Genomic DNA, 19,635 nt, shown 5'->3' with positions numbered 1-19,635 from the left:
CATCACTACTATATTTTACAGATATACAGAAGCTAATGCGAAGTAAAGGAGAGGGGGGGAGGAGGAGCGGTAAGGGCTCGGGCGGGGAGATTACTCACGAGGAAAACCACCGACCAACAAACAGAGGAAACAACAATAGGAGAAGTAATTAAGGATCGAGTGCAACTCCTTTCCCCCCTTCGCACACAGAGAAAAAACAGCGAGGTCCAGCAGAAACGTCTGTCCTGGAGCGAAGACAGGACCAGAACTGGGCAAGAAGGGGCGGAACAGACGGAGTACACTGCCTGCTAAAAGCTCATTGGCCCTGTCTTGGAGCATGCAGAACTGAACAACCCAGTACGTCATGGATGCCCTTCCCATACACTGGAAAATGAAAGAAGAACAAGTGGGGTTGTGACACAGTAATGAAATGTTGAACAAAATATTAGCAACTCCCATTTTTTGAAAATATTTAGAAAACTTCACATCTTAAAATGTCAAGCGCTGTTGCAAAACTATTGAAAATGATAAAAGGTATCCAAAGTATTTTTGTTTAAATTTCTAGGATGCTTCTGCATAGTGATTGGTGCTCTAAATTGAGCTGAGATCATGTGTTCCAATAATTTCTACTTCACATAAACAAGATCAGAATAGGAGAAAGGCTATTACTGTGATGACAGCTCTAAAACTTGGCAACAGGAAGTACCTCTTTCATGGTGTACTTCCTGTTTCATTGTTATAATGTTAATATATTGTAGTTTGTCCCATCCCTAAAAGCACACAGTAATGATGTAAATCATTTTAAGGAGAAATTACAAGGAATGTCAATTAATGAAAGAAAAGCATAAGCAGCTTTCACAACGCGTGTGTGTGTGCTTACACACACACACACACACACACACACACACACAGAGACACACATATAGCTAGGATCAATACAAAAAGCTGTCCTTTACCTAAGAAACATTAACAACTGTATAGAATAAAAATTTGTAATGAGAACTTGCCTTGCATTTATTCAAAAAGCAATGGATATTCACATGATGGAACAGAAGATTGGAAGACAGAAAAAAAATAGTAAGACAGGATTAGAGGATGCCCTGTACTAAACTCTTAAATGTGTGTATTAAATGTGTAAATTCCAATTGTTGGAATTTAAGTTGTAGTCTTTAATCAAAGGTTAAAAGACTTGCAAGGGCAGGTTGAAAAAAATGCCTAACAATAATAGAAGCTGCAGACAAGACTTCTTAGGTATACCAGCTGGGAAAATAAGGTGGGGGGATCTGAAAATGAAAACCATCAGCATTGGTGGGGTGGGGTTAGAAACAGAATGGTAGATCTCAGTACAGTGGTCCCTCGACTTACGTAAATAATCCATTCCGAACGCACGTTCGGAGGTCGAAATTTTCGTAAGTCGAGGAGCGCACCACGGAAGTCTCAAAACACTCGTAATTCGAGGAAGCCGCATCTAAACATTCGTAGGTCGAGTAAGCTGATTCTAAACCGGCAACTACTTCCGGTCTTTTTTGTCGCTTGTAACTCGAAAAAAACGTAAGTTGAGTAGTTCGTAGGTCGAGGGATTACTGTATTATCATGCAGAAACAAAGGGAGCTCTCTCTTTTTCTTTAGAGAAAAAGCTCATTGTATAAGCATTGCTATAATGTAATTATGCAGTTAAACTTTATATCACCACTAGATTCTTCTATAGCAGTGATTCTCAAACTTGGGTCCTCAGGTGTTATTGGACTTCAACTCCCATAATCCCCAACCAAAAGCCACTGAGGCTGGGGATTATGGGAGTTGAAGTCCAATAACACCTGAGGACCCAAGTCTGAGAATCCCTGTTCTATAGTATATAATCATCATATGTTATAAGGATGCAACCTATGCATACATCCCTAGAATCAGGTCCCAAGAATTCACTGAGGTCATTATCACAACCAGCTCTACCCAGGTAGGGCAGCACTAGATCAGATAGGGCTGGTTGTAAGAGCCACCGAGATCAGAAGCGATCCCGACGCTCCTCCACCAGGTAGCCTGGGTTTTAAACCTGAGTGAAGTGGGAGGACATGCACATGGCTCCTACTCCATTCCCTGGTCGTGTAGGTGACTGGGCTGCCAGCCGCTCCTCCTGGGCTACCATCAGCCATTTAAATCATAGAGGCTGGCATAAGGACCAACCCAGCCTCAGGAATTTCCATAATACACCATGATGCTTGCACAGTGCATTGTGGGATTCTTGGAGACCAGGCTTCACTCCCCCACCTCTGGAGCACTGTGCTGCTTGCCGCAGCATGGATCGTGTGGGCGAGTGAATAGTGCCACTTAAGAAGAACAGCGGGTGTGGGGGGGAGGTAGGTAGACTCCCGCCTTCCCCCCAGCTCTCCCCAGCCTCAGAAGAATTGGTTGTAAGAATGACCTGAGTGACTGACATCCTGGCTAACAAAGCACATGCATAAAGAGGGACTGCGAGGACATACCTGGGGCCAGAGCATAACTCCCCCAGACCCTCTATGTGCCTGCTGTTGCACAAGTAAGTGAAATATCCCCACTCTGCCTGTGCTCCAGAAGCAGTATGAAAAAGATGAAACACGTTGCTGAGGGTTAGCTGTGGTTTCATTAAAAATCCTTATGGTTGCAAAGAAAAGTTTGAAAAATGTAGGCTGTATCTACTGCACTCAGGGAAGAGTCAGGGGTAGGCAACATGTGGCTCTCCAGATATTGATGAACTACAACTCCCATCACCATCAGCCACCATTTATTACGACTGGGGATGATGGGAGTTGTAGTTCAGCAACACAGGAGAACCACACATTGCCTATCCCTGAAGATGCTACAATATCAATATGAGTATGTTACAGATATGCACTCTATGTTTCAAGTGAAGCCATAGCACTGGAAGCAAGTACATGACTCCTTTTTTTGAACTGTTTGTAAATCTCACAAACATGCAGCAAAGAGGAACAATTGGTCCCAGCTTCCCAACATGTCCAGAAACATACATACAGGTTTAAATGTTATCAGTTGTGCTGATCAGATTCATCAGAGATTGTTGCAATCTACAGTCTCACCCACTACAATTGTAATATGTGAAGTGTCTATTGATAAAGGCAACAGAGCTTCAGTTCACTGTATGCCTTCTTGTCTTTTCATTGCACATTATTATCTGTACTTTAACCTTACTGCCCACCCAGACCATCTTAAGACCATGTGCTTAAGATCATCTAAGTTCCTCTCTTGCCCTATGCCACCCCAATCCTTGCAACAACAACAAAACAAATTCTTTGGAAAACACTAAAAACAAAATAACTGATAAAAAATAATTACATCTATGCAAACTTACTTTGCACAATCTATTCTGAGCACAGGATTTGGTATTCCTTGGTACAGGAGCTGGATTTTTTAATATAAAAGTTAGACACATAGAAACATAGGCAGTTGCCATCAGACCATAGGTCCATCTAGCTCAGTATTGTCTACACAGACTGACAGTAGCTTCTCCAGGTTGCAGGCAGGAATCTCTCTCAGCCCTATCTTGGAGAATCCAGGGAGGGAACTGGGAACTTTCTGCTCTTCCCAGAGAGGCACCATCCCTTAAAGGGAATATCTTACAGTGCTCACACATCAAGTCTCCCATTCATATGCAACCAGGGCAGACCCTGCTTAGCTAAGGGGACAAGTCATGCTTGCTACCACAAGACCAGCTCTCCTCTCCAAGGAGATGGTGGAGCCACATAAAGGCAGTTGTATTTAGCACATACATCCCCCTATTTAGCAGGGGGAGAGTAACTGGCCCTATCCACTCCCAGCACAGTACCTCCAGTGACTGTTGCTGGTGTGTATCTTATGTTTCTTTATAGATTGTGAGCCCTTTGGGGACAGGGAGCCATCTTATTTATTAATTATTTCTCTGTAAACCACCCTGAGCCATTTTTGGAAGGGCGGTATAGAAAATGAATTATTATTATTATTTTATTTCTTGTTTACACAGTCAGACAGGTGTTACTGACTGGTTTGTTTTATCCAGACATCAAGTCCTTCCCAAGGACCTGGGATGGCTGAATTTTATCATCAATACTGTTGGTTATTATAGATATCGTCGCAAAATATAGGCTGTTCCCAGTAAAGCTGCTTTTTGTAATTGGCTGATGCTGATTTCTGTGGCCCCTATGGTGTTGAGGTGCTCTTCAAGTTGTTTTGGAATTGCACCTAGGGCACCAATTACCACTGGGATTATTTTGGTCTTTTTCTGCCACAGCCTTTCAATTTCAGTTTGTAGATCTTTGTATTTGTTGATTTTTTCTATTTCCTTTTCTTCTATTCTGCTATCCCCTGGTATTGCTATGTTGATTATTTTCACTTGTTTTTCTTTCTTCTCGACTACAGTTATATCTGGTGTATTGTGTGGCAGATGTTTGTCTGTTTGTAGTCGGAAGTCCCATTATATTTTTGCATCTTCATTTTCTACCACTTTTTCAATTTTATGGTCCCACCAATTTTTGGCTACAGGTAGCTTGTATTTTTTGCAGATGTTCCAGTGTATCATCCCTGCTACCTTGTCATGCCTTTGTTTGTAGTCAGTCTGTGCGATCTTTTTACAACAGCTGATTAGGTGGCCCACTGTTTCATCTGCTTCTTTACAAAGGCGGCACTTGCTGTTTGTTGTTGACTTTTCGACTTTTGCTCTTATTGCATTTGTTCTTAGTGCCTGTTCTTGTGCAGCCAGTATTAAACCCTCTGTTTCTTTTGTCAAATTGCCATTCTTAAGCCATTGCCAGGTCTTGGTGATGTCTGATTTTCCACTTATATTGTGCAAATATTGACCATGCAGGGGCCTATTTTTCCATTTTTCTGCTCGGTTCTTGACTTGTTCTTTCTTGTAGGCCTGCTTTGTTTCATTGGTGTTGAATAGTTTCGCGTTCTTGACCATTTGAAGTGCATCTTCTTCACTGTCCTTGATATATTCTTCAAGGCCTCTTTTCTCCTCCTCTACTGTTTGATGGACTTGCAGCATTCCTCTTCCACCTGAGCTGCGAGGGAGGTATAGCCTATCTGGATCACTGCGGGGGTGCAGAGCATGATTGATGGTCATTTTTATTTTTATTTTTTTATTATTAATCCATCTTATTTTGAGGGGGAAACACTGAAATAACAGCTGGCATCTGTAATATACCCATCAGATATAAAAGAAATTTCCCCCCCAAAAAGTGCTCTGTTCACCATTTTAGGTATAAAAAAAGAAGAGAGGCTACTTGCACGGTCTACGGTCTCAAAACATACCTGAGTCACATTTACTTGGAAACCTTTTTAATCTCTTCTCTTTATTTTCAGACTTCATGAATCATCACAGGTGAGCTATCCCTCTCACGGAACATGGAGAAACTTTGTTCCAATTCTATGATGTCTGAAAAAGACTTGCTTCTTGATAAGCACTAGAAAACTACATGAACAGACTGAGCAGTTAGTCTGGGGAAATATGGTTCACTTAACTAGAAAATAACTGCCCGGGGTTTTAACAGCAAGTGATTTTCTGGCATGAAACTAGCTCACTGAAGTTCAGTGTCCAACATATGGGTAACTAACCATATTTTAATACCCAAATAGTATTGTCCATGCTGTTCAGGAAGCTGATTCCACCAATATCAATCAATCATAAGCATAAGCTTTCAACCTCTCACAAGTAAAAGAGGAGTGGGAATGGAAGAATGCATTAAACCAAATCTTGCCATGGCTCATTCTCGTAGTGATTAACCACGGTTAAGTATTATGTCTGAAACAGCTTAAGACTTTATTACTGATGGCACACCATCAATAACCACTACACAAGTGTTCATGTATACAAATAGCATTGACAACACAGTACTGCATGTATCCAATTACAGCAAGATACCGGGAAGGCAACCGAAGACAACCCCTCACAACATTATTTTACATGACTGTCTTACCCTCCCACTGAAGATCAGCAGATGACTAGCATTTTAAAACACAAAAGTGATAACACAAAGAATAGGAACTGAAATTTTAGTACTTATTATTTATAAAAGCACCTAAAATATGCAGGGCTGTACATTGATAGAAGTACACGTCTGCTGTATAGGCTCAAATGTCCCCAAATATTAAAGTACATACAAAGACATACACTAAAATATTCCTTATTCAAAGTCTTTCTCAGTAAAGTATCTGAGGAAAATCCTTATCCTTTTCATCCCATCCCTCTCCCCTGCTCTTCACAAAGGAAAACTCTTATCACCTGCCCATCCCTCTGCCTCATTTATCCTTCTCTCAAGTTCTCTTGCTTCTCCTAACCCATTCCTGTTGTTTCCCCCTCTAACACTGAAAACTCATTTTCACAACCAAAGCCAGCTTATCTCCAATATGTAGATTCTTTAACTGGAATATGAAAAGATGCAACCCTGACAACAAAATCTGCTGTGTACAACACAGAACCAAAGACCATTAAGTAGAAGAATAACCGTGGCATAAATCAGTAGTCCCCTACACAAGGGGAACATTGCAACTGTTCAGGGCCCATTAACCAATTCTAAGCCCCATAACCGAGGTTAACATCCAATCCTCTGTTAAAAACTCTTGTGGCTGCACCACCTCCATTTTCCTAGTGCAACACTAGGGCTGGAAAATTTCCATGAGCACCTAAATCAGGGATAGCCCTTCCATGAGGCAGGTGGTTGCCTCAGACACATGGAGTGGTGCAGTGGATAGCAAATGCTGGCCTTCTGCTACCATGGATGCCACCCCATGGGTCTCCCTGCCACCAACCTTTCTCATTCCACTGGGGCATGCAGTTCATTTTCTCCTCCTCGCTTTGCTGGGGGTGCCTCTTGTCCCCGAAATCCCTGCAGTGTGAGCTAAGATGCTGTTCTTCCACAGCCTGGCTTGGTGGCATACACTGAGAGTACTTGCATGCCACCACTGCTGCCTCAGCAGCATGGGCTGAGAATGCTGCGTACTTGCCCACAGATGAGGAAGCATCATATTGTCCTTTGTTTTAAGCCGCAAAACATCTTAGAACAGTCCTGACCTAAGTAGTCACTGACACCTAGAAACTGAAAGTATGTTTCCATGCAGGCCTGGCTTCTGATAAACTGATGTTGGTTCCCAAGAGAGTGTGTGCGCGTGTGCCACCTTTGACCATTTAGAATCTGCTGTCACAGGTTATCCCAAAGCAAAACATGTGGCATGTTGCACAATTCAATGAAGCAACACTTTTTTGAACTCATGTTGTCAAAACACCTAGAGACTTGGAACACTTACACCAAACAGATCACCTGTTTAATCTGTAGCATTGCAATTTGCTGTGTCAGAAATGAACAAAGATGAAACATGTCATATCCGAAGCACGGTCTTGTAATGGGCAAGTAAAACCTGCCAGGCTGAAAAGGTGGCCCTCCTATTCAGACACCTTATAAGTGGAAGTCATGCTGTCATTATCCTCGTGTTTAACTTGGAAAATAGGGTAAATCCACAAAACATGCTTACTATTATTGAGGCAATAGAGTGGTGACCACCATAGAGAGTTACAGAATAACAGGATGGCTCAACAGTACAAAAGACAGTGATTCACAGGTGCATGCACGGAATTAGACATTTGCAGATTGTGTGTGTAGCAGCAGATTGGTTGATGGCTAAACAGACAAGAAAAGAGCCATCAAATAACCACTGGGAAATCACGGTGGTTAAATGATGGGGAAGTCTATATGGAGGCAACGTCTGTTGGGGAGCAGATGAGAAAATGAGAAAAGTGTATAGGTGAGATGGGGCGGGGGGAGGAAGAAAGAGAACTCGCCGGACACTGAGAATGACGGGAATGAAGACGGGGCTGCGAGGAGGGAGGTTGCGGGGTGGAGGGACCGGGGTTGTCCCAGGGATGGAGTCACGGAAGGCCGGTCCAGGAGAGGCAAACAGCGGATAGGAGAGAAAGTCAGGCGGTGGGTCGGTTAGATGTGGGGGTGTCTGGGGCTATTTGGGCAACTGGGACGGGTGGGGGGCTCAGTGAGGCGGGGTGCGGCGTCCCGGTGTATTGGGGAGTCAAGATAAGAGCTATGCATTGCCAGGGGATACCAAGCGAGCTAAGTAAGGATGGTCCAGTACCTGCGGCGCTGTCCGGGCGCTGCGGGAGCCGAGTCGCCGCTGCTGTCACCCTTCCCCCCAGCCCAGCTCGGCCCGAAGCCACCGAGAGCAGAGAGTAAACGGACGCAGCCTAGAGCGTCGCTCGCTCGCTCGCCTGCCGGAGGACCCGGGCCCAAGGCGGGAGAGGGAGAGGAGAGGAGGGGAGGGAGCTGCAAGCATAGACTTGAAACCAATATAGGTAAACTAGACTAACACATCCATTGCTCTGAGACGGGATCTTATGGTTTTCTCTTAACGCCATTTTGTCCACTCCTGCAGGGCAAATGTGATAGCTGTCCATAAGGAAACAATTATGGAGAGATCCAAATTTTGGAGAAATCCAAGAGAACTTGCGTTTGGGCCGGTATAAAAATGTGTTAAATAAATAATAATAATAAATTTAGCGGGAAGGAGTTGGGTGGACATGGTGCTGCTCAAAGATAGAGGCGAAAGCCGGAGTCGTGCTAACGCAAGTGTGAAAAAGACTTTTCTTTAAAATATTTTTAAAAATCATTTAAACAATTGTCATGCCAATGTTAATTCAGTCCGTAGTTACTATCCCGTATTTCAGGAGTGCCTGGCTGAGTGTAAATAGAGTTGTGACAGTCCGCTGGGAGCAGTACAGGCTGGAGGAGGGACTGAGACAGAGGCACTTCCAGACAGCTCTTTGTAGTACCACTCAGTTGTCCGTACTTCTTCACAAAGCACACAATAATCTATGGAACTCACTGCCACAAGATGTGGTGATGGCTACTAGCTGGGATGGCTTTAAAGGGGTATTAGAAAAATCTCATAGAGGACAAGTCTAGTCTTGTCCAATGGCTATATGTTATCTTCAGATTAGGAGCAGTATGTTTTTGAATATACTTTGAAAAGAGACGTACTCTCTTTTTCTTGCTGATTATCTTTATTAACATAATTAATTACTATTACTGATTCCCCCCCCCCCCCCGTTTTCTTTGCTGTGGATAGGTCATTGCTCTTATTCATGTATGACTATGTCGATCTCAGAGATGTAACCTGTTCTATTTCTATTACTAATAAAAGCAAAAATTCTTTAAATAATAATAAAGAATATCAACTGCATGGGAGCAATGACAGGAGAAGGCAACTTCCCTACGCGACCTGTTTGTGGGCTTCCCGGAGGCATTTGGTTAGTCACTGTGGGACAACAAGATGCTGGACTGCATGGGTTTTGGCCTAATCCAGAAAGATACTTTCTTTTCCACGTGCAATCATATGTGGAATTTCAACTTTTCTTCAACATTGCAATGGATAAAGTGTGTTATGGGGCACTTTCATTGTGGTATGCCCTGTGGGCATGTGCAGACTCAGCATATTAACATAAAACCAGTGTTACTAAACACTGTTAATAAAAATGCAAATTAAAGCCCTAATGTTATATATACACAAGTACATTATAGTGCTATTTTGCAAAGAGGGGGAGAGAATCTTTAACAAGAATTTAAATATAGCCTTAAAAAAAACCCAAACCCCAATAACGGCAACGGGAGGCAGGGGGAAGGAAAGAGAAATGGTGTGTTCAGGTATAGAAATGAAGAGGTATTGTGATAGGGCTGAGCTCCCCCAAAATCACATCAAAAAACCACACCTCTCAAAAAAGAATGGTACTAATTGTTGGGAATTCTCTCTGGTAAGAGATACCTTTCTATTACAGCAGAGTGCATAGAGGCAAAACACAGCAGAGTCTGCCTAGGCATGTGTGCATGCTGAGAGTAAAAGAGACTTGGAGGCAGTTCATAGTTTCAAATCAATATAAGGAGTCTTTATTGGTTAACTCCATTCTAGATTGTAAAGTGGAGAGTTAGAATCTCTAAGCTAGCTAGCTAGCTAGCTGGATGCAGAGGGATGGTTTCTGCATCTCTGAACACATGGTGCAGGGAGAGAGGAGCGTGCAAGGGAGAAGAAAGGAAGAAGGAAGGAAGTCCCTGAGAGTAGCAATCTACATATCAAAGGGATAGTGTCAGAGCAGTAGAGATGGGATGACCAATGTCTTGACCACTCTAGCCTTCTGACTCACTAATCTGCCCCCCTCTGTCATTGAGACATGAGACAGTTCAGAGTCCTTCACTTCCAACACTAATAACAGTCCATTTATGTGGTCATTGCACACTGTTCTCAAAAATACCAGATTTGCTGCAGGAAAAAAATGTGAACTTTTAGCACAGAGAAAATATAGGCAATGGACTGGCAGTCGTGTGAACCCTCTGTAAAAAGTGAATGAACGAGGGACTGGTTAAGCCTTTGCCAACAGACCTTTTTTGCTATCAAAACCACCCTTCTAAACTGCTTTCCCGTCTGTGGGAATCTTCATATCTTTCCCCTGTGGGTAGGAAACCTGCTGTGATGTGGGGCAGGGCAGATTTTGATCACAAAAACAGCCGATTGGGAAAGGGTTAATAATCAAGCACCGCTGCTGCAATCAATTTCTTGAATTACAGATAGACGTATTTCTGTCTAGTTTGGGGACTAACACTGTTTTGGTTGTCTTTGTAGATAAGTTGTGCCACAAACTGGAAAGTGGAGTGTATCCCTGTTGGTTTTTCTGGGCGCTTTCCAGATTAAACCTTATAATAGTGTCACTATGGATCTGCTAAGTGCACTTCCATACTTCCCATGTTGTGACACCACCGTTTCTGCGCTAAGGTGCCATTCACATTCACGATGCCCCTCTTTTGGGTTTTATCTTTGCTTTATAGTGCTACAACATTGCATGTGCATCACAAAATGTAGCTGTATTTTCCCATTGTAGGAGTTTGAGATTCCGGGGGTCATTTTCAATACGATCCTGCCAAATCACAGCATTTTACCCCTGTTGTAGCGTGTGATCTGGAAAGTGCCCGGGAACTCTCAGCAGTTTGCAACAGCATCACATCATGATATCCTTCTAGATTCTGTTACATTCTGGCTAGGATATAACTGAGCTGTTTGTATTGGTTTCAATCTTATCTGGAGGGTAGGTTTCAGGAGTTGGTGCTGGGGGTGGGGAATACTTTTCATCTTCCTGGCCATTGGCCAGCGGAGTTCGACAGGGTTGCATCTTGTACCCTCATGCTGTTTAACATCTGTATAAAAATGCTTAGAGAGGTCACTGGGAGATCTGGAACATTTTGTCATTAGATGGTGGTGAATCCTTTCCATCAGATTCTAAGAAAGCTCTGAACTAGTATCCTGGGGCTGAGATGGCACTGGATGTGAGCTGACAAGCTGAGATTTAATCTAGATATGACTGAGGTGCTTTTGGTCAGCAAGAAATGAGTATTACCTATTTTGGATAGGATAGCACTTCCTATTGGGAGCAGTCCTAGTCACACAATTAAACCGATTTAGGACTTGGAGTGTTGAATGAATCCATGCTATTTTTTTTTTTTAATGTACTTCTGAAATATATATTCCCTGGGGAAAGGACCTTCCCCATGCAAAGATTGGATAGCTTATATGAATAATATCTTAATTTAGGGTTTTTTTCATGTAAAAAGACAGGAAATGATATTCAAAGGTACAGTCAGGGAACACACCATAATACACTGCATATTACCCTACACTGCTTCTTCCTTAACAGTTGTCAAACAACTGACATATGTACCTTCAGCACAGATAGGATGCCACAGAAACACACATAATGTTCTCTCTTTGTATTTTCTTGGGCTAACTGCCACAAACCAGTTTGTGCTGGCAAAATATTTAGTTTTCACTTAAAAAAAAAAAAACCCATGGATTTGAATGACATTATAAGGTGTGTCCCTGTTTTTCCTACTCCATATGTCTTTGTTTATAGCTGTCAAATGCACCCACCCACACATGCCAGTAAAAGCATTAGTAATGTCTCAATAGCACTAATTAATAACATCAAAAAATCATGCACAATATGTTACACCCACATAGTGCCTAAACAGACTGCACAAAATGATGTCTATTTAGGGCTCCGTTCTGCAGATTTGGCCTCTGGTGCATCATGACGTGTGCCTGGTTTTAAAGTTCAATGTGGATGTGTTGTTTTTTACTTTTATGAGTCAGACCTTGTGATAGCTTGAAAACTACATTTCCCTCTGAAGTAAATGTGTTGCTTTACTTTAGCCCTAACCCACTACACAAGATATACTTATGTTGTGTTCTTAAATATAAGCTTGGAACAAAGTTCTCAGACAAAATACTATGTGCAAACAAAACCAGACAGTTGCGAGCAAGTTTAGGTCAGGCATAATGAGAACACACAGTGGTTCAAAGACAAATCTGGATAAATGTATGAAAAATAACTGCATTTTTAAGGGTATCTTTGTTTTGCCCATTCACCGTGTTTCTTACAGTACAGGGAATGAATGGCCATCCTTCTCTGAAGCATCGGGGATCGCCACATCACAAAATAGGATGCTGGGTAAGATAGGCTTGTGTTCTAATAATGTATGTTGTTGGAGAGACCCTTTGACTTTGTTTTTAAGGTCTCACTGATCACAATATAGGAAGGAATTCTCCCCTAGATCAGAATGGCTAGTAATACTCAAGTGTTTGATTAGTGATGCAACATTGATTGACCCAGTTGCTAAAATCATGTAGAGCTCTGTATGATTCAGCCAACTCTCTTTATTGCACTATTGTTAATTCTTCCTCTCTGCTTTTGGCACACTGTGGTCTGGATTATGTGAGTTTAAATGAGGACTAATTAGGCTTCAGGAGTAGCCTTCCCAGATGGACATCCTCCCCCTACTGTGAAGCAGCTGGGTTTATATGCATCTCCCTCTGAGCCTCTCCCACTACATGCCCAACCACATGTAGGCCAATTTCCCCAGGGCATTTTCCAGACTACGAGATTTGCAACAGGTAAAGCATTACAAAGTGTGACAGAATAGTGCAATGGTTTAAAACCAAGAGTAAAGTGTTATTCAATGTAGGCTGGTGGCCATTCATATTTTCCATCCATTGCAATGTGTTTTCAGGGCAGGACTGTCCATGTTCTCCTTGAAACGTGTCTATCTACCCATATTCCTGCTCCATTTGGGCCAGTTGAGTTGCAGGGGTGGAGGGTGACGTGAAAATCTTTTTTGTAACTTCTCGGCTGCCTTGTGCAAATCCACCAGCAGGGGGAAGTGCCGTTCCAAAACATAAATCTAACTTTGTCTTGCATCATCCCAGTTTTGTGCATGGAATAACCCGGGGGCGGGGGTTAAAAAAAGAAAATTGAGGGAGTGGGAGCGTGAAGAGATCCTTTGGAATGACCAAACAAGGGAACTACTTATTGGTGGTGCTGGGGGAAGCAAAAGGGAATCCTGTGGTGAGCCAGGAAGGGGGAAAGACAAGAACTGGTGCGTCTCCAGATAAATTTATTTGTTTGTTTGTTTGTTTGTTTATTGCATTTCTATACTGCCCCATCCAAAGGATCAGGGCGGTGCACAACAAGTAAACTACTACAACAAACAGCAATTAAAACAAACTGGTTAAAACAATATAAAAACAAATCTAAAACAGTTAAGAGCCATTTAAAAACAATTAAAAATACTTAAAAACAAATTAAAAACCTTGAAAGGCCAGGCCAAACAAGTAAGTCTTTAGGGCTTTCTTGAAGGCCAACAATGAGCCCAGACTACGGATATCTGCCGGGAGTGCACTCCATAGGCCAGGAGCAGCTACAGAGAACGCCCAGTTCAGAGTCGCCTCCAGACATGCTGGTGGTAACTGGAGAGGCACCTCTCCAAATGACCTCAATGTGCGATGGGGATCATATGATGGGGATCAACGTGCGATAGGGATAATAAATGTTGATGCATTATGTGATCCCCCCCTGGAATGATGTATTTGCCCATATAAGAGCAAAGGAGGGTGTTTATTTTATATAGGGGACCTCTCTATCCTATTCTGAAATTTCAGTGGAACGAAACTGTGTGGCTTTGGGACCCTGAAATACCAAAAATAACTCAGGATCCACACCCCACTACCACCCTGTGCTCTGGACCTGGTAACCTGCCAGCCTTTGCACCAAGTAGCAGCAAGATTTTTCTCTCAAGAAGTTCTTCTCTGATCACAGTACATCCCTTGTGGGTTTGACAATGATGAGTTAGTTTGCATTCTTATGGTACTACAGATATACCTAGAAATCTGATAATACATGTATTTTCAGGAAGAATATGAAATATAGATAGTGAAAAAAGTCAGCAGTATACGTTTTAAAAAGAAGTGTCTTAAATGTCACAGATTAACTGCAGATTTAGCAGGCAAGAGTCTCTAAGGAACTCTCCTTAAAATTTCTGCCACAAGATCCTTGAAACTGAGCTCTCAAGAAAATGTGCAGGATTTTTGAATGTCTGCTGGGAAGGGCCTTGGTGCTGTTCCTCTCTGATTTTTAGCTATTGATAGAAATATTGTGAAGCAGGAGAAAGATTGTGCCCTGCACACTTCTAGATTACTCCCCTGCCATGTGATTGTTAAGCATGTCATCTAATAGTTTAATGATAAGAACAATTGTCATCCTTGTCTCAGGAACTGGAATTCCATGTAACTCAGGAAACTTATTCTCTCCATCTTTTCTCAAACCTCCCATATCACACCTGCCTATTCTAACCAATTCTCAATCTATCTTATTATAACATGTTTTAATGGCATCTAATATAAAATGCACTGCACTCCAACACTTCCTGATCTCCAGTGCAGATGTCCTTGCCAAGACCAATTTACCAAGCTTCTTTTCTTTTCTCTTTTCAGATCCGGCTGCATTGGCTTGAGTACAGGCATAGGATGTAAAATGGTCACAGCTGTCCTTTGTGATGAAAAGAGCAGCAGTAAGAGACTCAGAGGATACTACGAGGATGCTTGCAACTGTGCTCTAAGGGACACTGAGATTGATGATAAGTAGTGATAAGTTCTTGATAAGTTCAGACACTGGCGCTCTATCATATACTCTGGGCTGGTGGACAAAATTATGGCATGACATAGCTCCTATAGCTCTAGAACAGGGGAAGAAGGAGAGCATCAGCCATTATTTACTAACGTTTCTATTTTATTATATGCTGATGGCACGGCGATTGTATCTATCATGCCGGTAGGAATGAGACGCGCTTTGAGAACCCTTGCGAAATTCTGTGAAGAGGAGGTGCTGTCCATCAATACCCCAAAAACAAAAATAATGGTTTTCAGTAAGCGTAGGAAATCTTATAAATTGTCAATCAATGGTAGGAGCCTTCAACAAGTCAAAACATAAGTATCTGGGCTTCATATTCCATTCAAGGAATTCCTGGAGGCCACATTGTGAGTTTGTGACTGCAAATGCTCAAAGATCCATTGCAGCTATTAAGAATTTTTTTACTCTCAAGGCGCTCAGAACATCCCGGCAACGCTAAGGGTATATCAGGCGAAACCTCGAGCTCAGATGCTATATGGTGCCCAGATTCTTTTAGCTGGGAACTTACAATCTTTTGAAGTTGTTCCGTCAAAGTTCTTACAGGACATCTTCCAACTCCCCCAGCTGCGTCCCAAACGCAGCTTTGCATTTGGAAGCAGGTGTCATTAGATTAACTGCTCAGGCACGGCTGCAAGCGGTCTTATATTGGCTTAAACATACTAGCTGTCTCCAAGAGTTAGGCTCACTAACTTTGGTGGATGATTTCTGTTCCACTTGGAGGAGGAATATACATGACATCCTGGGTAATTGTGGCCTTTTGGAGCAATATATACAATCGTTAAATTATAAGGCAAAAAAAAAAAATCATTACACAGAAGGTAAGAGACATAGAAAAGCAGAGTGACCTTAGCCTGATTGCTTCCAGATATAATTATCTCAGCTTTTCAAATTACCCAAGGCCAGCTGCATACCTTACACATTTGCCTACACCCAGGCTAAGAAGGGTCTTCTCTCAGGCCCGTTTTAATGTCCTCCCTTCAGCTGTGTTGGAGGGCAGATTTTGAGGGATCCCCTTGGAGGAACTTATGTGCCCATGTGGAGCTGCTGAGGTGGAAACATTAACACATACTTTGTTTAACTGCCTTTTCTATGATATTGCCCGTTCCATTCAGATCGCCCCCTATCAAAAGAAACATTTGGATTGGTCTGAGGAACATTTTATTGTTTATTTTTTAGGAGACAGGCATGAAGAAGTTACTCATAGGATTGCTTATCATAGGCATGTAAAATAAGGTGACTGCAAACTGGTTTTTAAATTTTTACTTATGTTATTGTATTGTACTGTATTGCTCTTTGCTGTAGTGTTTATTTGGTCGTTGACAGTAAATAAATGAGTTCAGTTCACTAACGTTTATAGATGCTGCTCTTGTGTCGGGTCCTGATAAACTAGGATTGACTTTTTCAGCTACCAAAAGAAGTGTATTCTGATATAATCTAAGACACGAAAAACATACTGTCGTCTTGTAAAGATAGTTGATTGCCAACCAGCCCGTGTGTGTGTTCATTTATATATATATATATATATATATATATATATATATATATATATATACACTAGTATTTTTAAGCCCGTTATGATAACGGGCGCTAGCTTTCTCTCACGCCTTTTAGGGTTTTTGTTTTTGTTTTTTGTTTTTTAAACTTTTCTGAGGCCGGGACCGGGGGTGGAGCAGAGGCCCTAGAAATCCTTTTTTAAAATGCAGCCGCCGCCGCCGACCTACCACCCTCCCTCCCAAATGCCAAGCCCACCTTACCCCGGCCCGTGTCAGTCGGGCGAAGATAATCCTTAATTTCAGAGGCAGAGAGGAGCTTGCAAATAGAGCTCCTCTCTGTGCAAAGGCTGTGCCGGAACTGGCAGCATGGACATAAAGGACGCAGTAGGCGTCCTTTGCGCGCAAAACGCCATTTGGGGAAGAGGCTTTGCACAGAGAGGAGCTCTGCTTGCGAGCTCCTCTCTGCCTCTGAATTTAAGGTCTATCTGCGCCCAACTGACATGGGCTGGGGTAAGGTGGGCTCGGCAGTTGGGAGGGAGGGTGGTAGGTCGGTGGCGGCAGCCGCGGCAGCATTTTTTCCTCCCTCCCTCCCGGCTCCGATGGCGTGGCAGCGCCGCGTCCTCTGGGCAAGGCGGTGGCTCCGCCGCCGCCTCAGCCAGTGTCCCCCGCCGCCGCTTACCCGGCTTCTTCGGGGCGGCCGCTTCTGGCTGCCCAAGATGGCTGCCAGGTGCTGGCGGTCGTGTCTCCCTGCTCTGTTCTGGGCATGCGCTCTGTGCATGCCCAGAACAGGGAGGCACGAACGCACGCTTGGTGTCCGTCCACGGACGGACACCAAGCATTTTATTAGAGAGGAGATATATCTATATCTATATCTATATCTATATAGATAGATAGATAGATAGATAGATATAGATATATATCCATACACATACACACACCTCTCTAAATGACTGAAGAACACAGTTCCTTCATAATCACATCTCAGACTAATCTGACGAAGGCAGAAGAAGCTTCATGGTGCAACCCCGGCTGTGGCAGGAGCTTTAACACCACAGCCAGATCTCTGCCTATGGGAGTATCAGTGGTCATCTGGTCAGAAGCCATGCTCTGAAATAAATAGTTTGACAGTCAAAGGCAAGAACAAGCAAATGGGGGGGGGGGGATGTTTGTAAGAGAGGAGGTGAAGGAAGAGGAGCAGCAGCAGCCTGGAAAAAGATGGGAGATAAGCCAGTCATCTACATCCTACCAATGCCTCTTGTTCCATGGAGGCAGCAACGGTGAGGTCCTAGTTGGTCACATTCAGATGGGTATTTGCTTCAAGATTATGATAGAGTCCCCAGGGGCCCCTTTATCCCCTGAGAGGAAGGCTTGAGCAAAAGCCCAGGAACCCACATTTATCTTCAAAGGCATACATAATAATCATCCCAGCCCTGAGAAACAGATGTTTTAGTCAACCAGTTTGTTAGCTTTGTACCACTTATTTTTATTATTTCTCACTTCTTTATCATGACACTGGTTTAATATTTTATATTTTATTTCTTGCCAAAAAATGAGTCTCTCTCTCTCTTTTTTTAAACACCAGACTAAGTTAGCCTTGACTTGAGATGTCCACTGCCAGCTGGTTTGACAATTCAAATTGGAAATTTGGGGTGGGGGGATTCGTGGTTCGCCCATAGGGAACAATTGGGAACTCAAATCACCCCACTGTTCCCCATGGGTAGGTCCTAGGGACACCAAAGTTGGTTGAGTGATGGGGCATGATGGGTGCTACTGACCACCCAAACCACACAAGAAATGGGCAAGTGATTTAAAAAAAAAAATCCACAAAACTCTAGAGTATCCTATGGGAGTTTAGGTTAAAAAATTAAAAATCTCCTGCATGCCCATTCTTTTGTGGGTTGAGTGGTAGGTAGCACCCATCATGCCATACCACCCAATCCACTTTCGTGATCCTAGGACCTACCCATGGGGAACTATGGGATTATACGAGTTCCCCATTGTTCCCCATGGGTGAAATAAGTAGGGTGCAACCCTTTTGCATTTCCTGCCTTGAAAAAAACATTGTGCAACCCTGCCTTGAAAAACAACACTGCAGCATAGAAGCACACCTTCCCTCTCAACACAGAACAACACATTTTGCCAAACAGTCCAAAGATTACAAAAAAAGAATAACTAACCCAGAATCCACTGTCTGTCACAGTTCCTGAGCTACAGTAACATCACTGGCACAAGTTGCTCTCACACACACAATTATGACTCCATCCTTACTTGCAACAGCTTCCAGCCACATTTTGACTGAGTACACTTTGCAATGCAGATTACAGAGCAGACCAGAGCTTTGAGTGAAGCACAAGTTAGTCTCAAGGCCAGACACGGAGCTCATCACAGCAATCACCAAGAAATATTACATAGAGAGCTGCCACTGTCCATTTCTCACCACAACACCATCTCGCAAAAAGCCCAAACTACAACTCAAGGAAGGAAGGAAGGCACCCAAGTTCTGCCTTTGTCAATCTGAGATCCATCAAAACCAGATAGTTAACAACAAACAGTAGCACAGTAAGCAAAGCAAGCATATTATACTTAGTTACTCAGTGCAGAGAAAACTACAAAATAAAACCTTCCTACCTTAAATCCTGCCTGCCACAGAGCGACAGGAGGACAGAGCAGCAGTCATGGCCTGATGGACCCATGGTCTTACAAAGAAAAAAAAAGTCTCTAGACTCTTACCATGAGAAGAACTCTACTTTCTTCTCTTCTTCTCCAGCATAAGCATACATCCCTGCCTGCCTGTGTCTGGATAACACTATGGCCTCAGTTTGGTTCTGGGACCTGGCTGACACCCTGACACATGGGTCAGGGCACCAGACAATACCTCATCCTCATCCATGGTGGTGGCGTGTGTGTCTCGGCAGCACTAATGGGCAGACTGTGACACATCTGGATTTGGGGTTGGCCAGCATGGGGCGAGCTGCCAGTGTTGTTGCAGTGGGTGGGGGTGACCATGAGTCACTCATCCTCAATGGCCAGCTCTGGATAGCCCAGCAGGGGGAGGCTGGCCTTCAGGAAGACCACCCACTCTACCATGTCAGCTTCCAAGTGTGAGCGATGGGATGTCACACACCC

General features: G+C 43.2%; 1 protein-coding gene and 1 long non-coding RNA gene across 3 annotated transcripts in view; one reads left to right on the top strand and one right to left on the bottom strand.

Moving 5' to 3' along the window:
* FRS3 (fibroblast growth factor receptor substrate 3) overlaps window positions 1-8,258 on the bottom strand; it is a 28,483-nt gene extending 20,225 nt beyond the window's left edge. For both annotated transcript variants that reach the window (XR_008306836.1, XM_053248930.1), the window contains exon 1: window positions 8,089-8,258. The gene's annotated coding sequence lies outside the window, so the exon portion shown is untranslated. The remainder of the gene's footprint in view (window positions 1-8,088) is intronic.
* Window positions 7,577-16,368, top strand: LOC128324402 (uncharacterized). Its single transcript, XR_008306837.1, has 3 exons — window positions 7,577-7,746; window positions 12,435-12,502; window positions 14,821-16,368. It is a non-coding gene; the product is annotated as an uncharacterized LOC128324402 (long non-coding RNA).
* Window positions 16,369-19,635: the final 3,267 nt, after the last annotated feature.

The sequence above is a fragment of the Hemicordylus capensis genome, chromosome 4, assembly GCF_027244095.1.
Source record: "Hemicordylus capensis ecotype Gifberg chromosome 4, rHemCap1.1.pri, whole genome shotgun sequence".
Lineage (NCBI taxonomy): Eukaryota > Metazoa > Chordata > Lepidosauria > Squamata > Cordylidae > Hemicordylus > Hemicordylus capensis.
The sequence above is the reverse complement of the archived record's forward strand: the minus strand, read 5'-3'. Positions and strand labels throughout refer to the sequence as shown.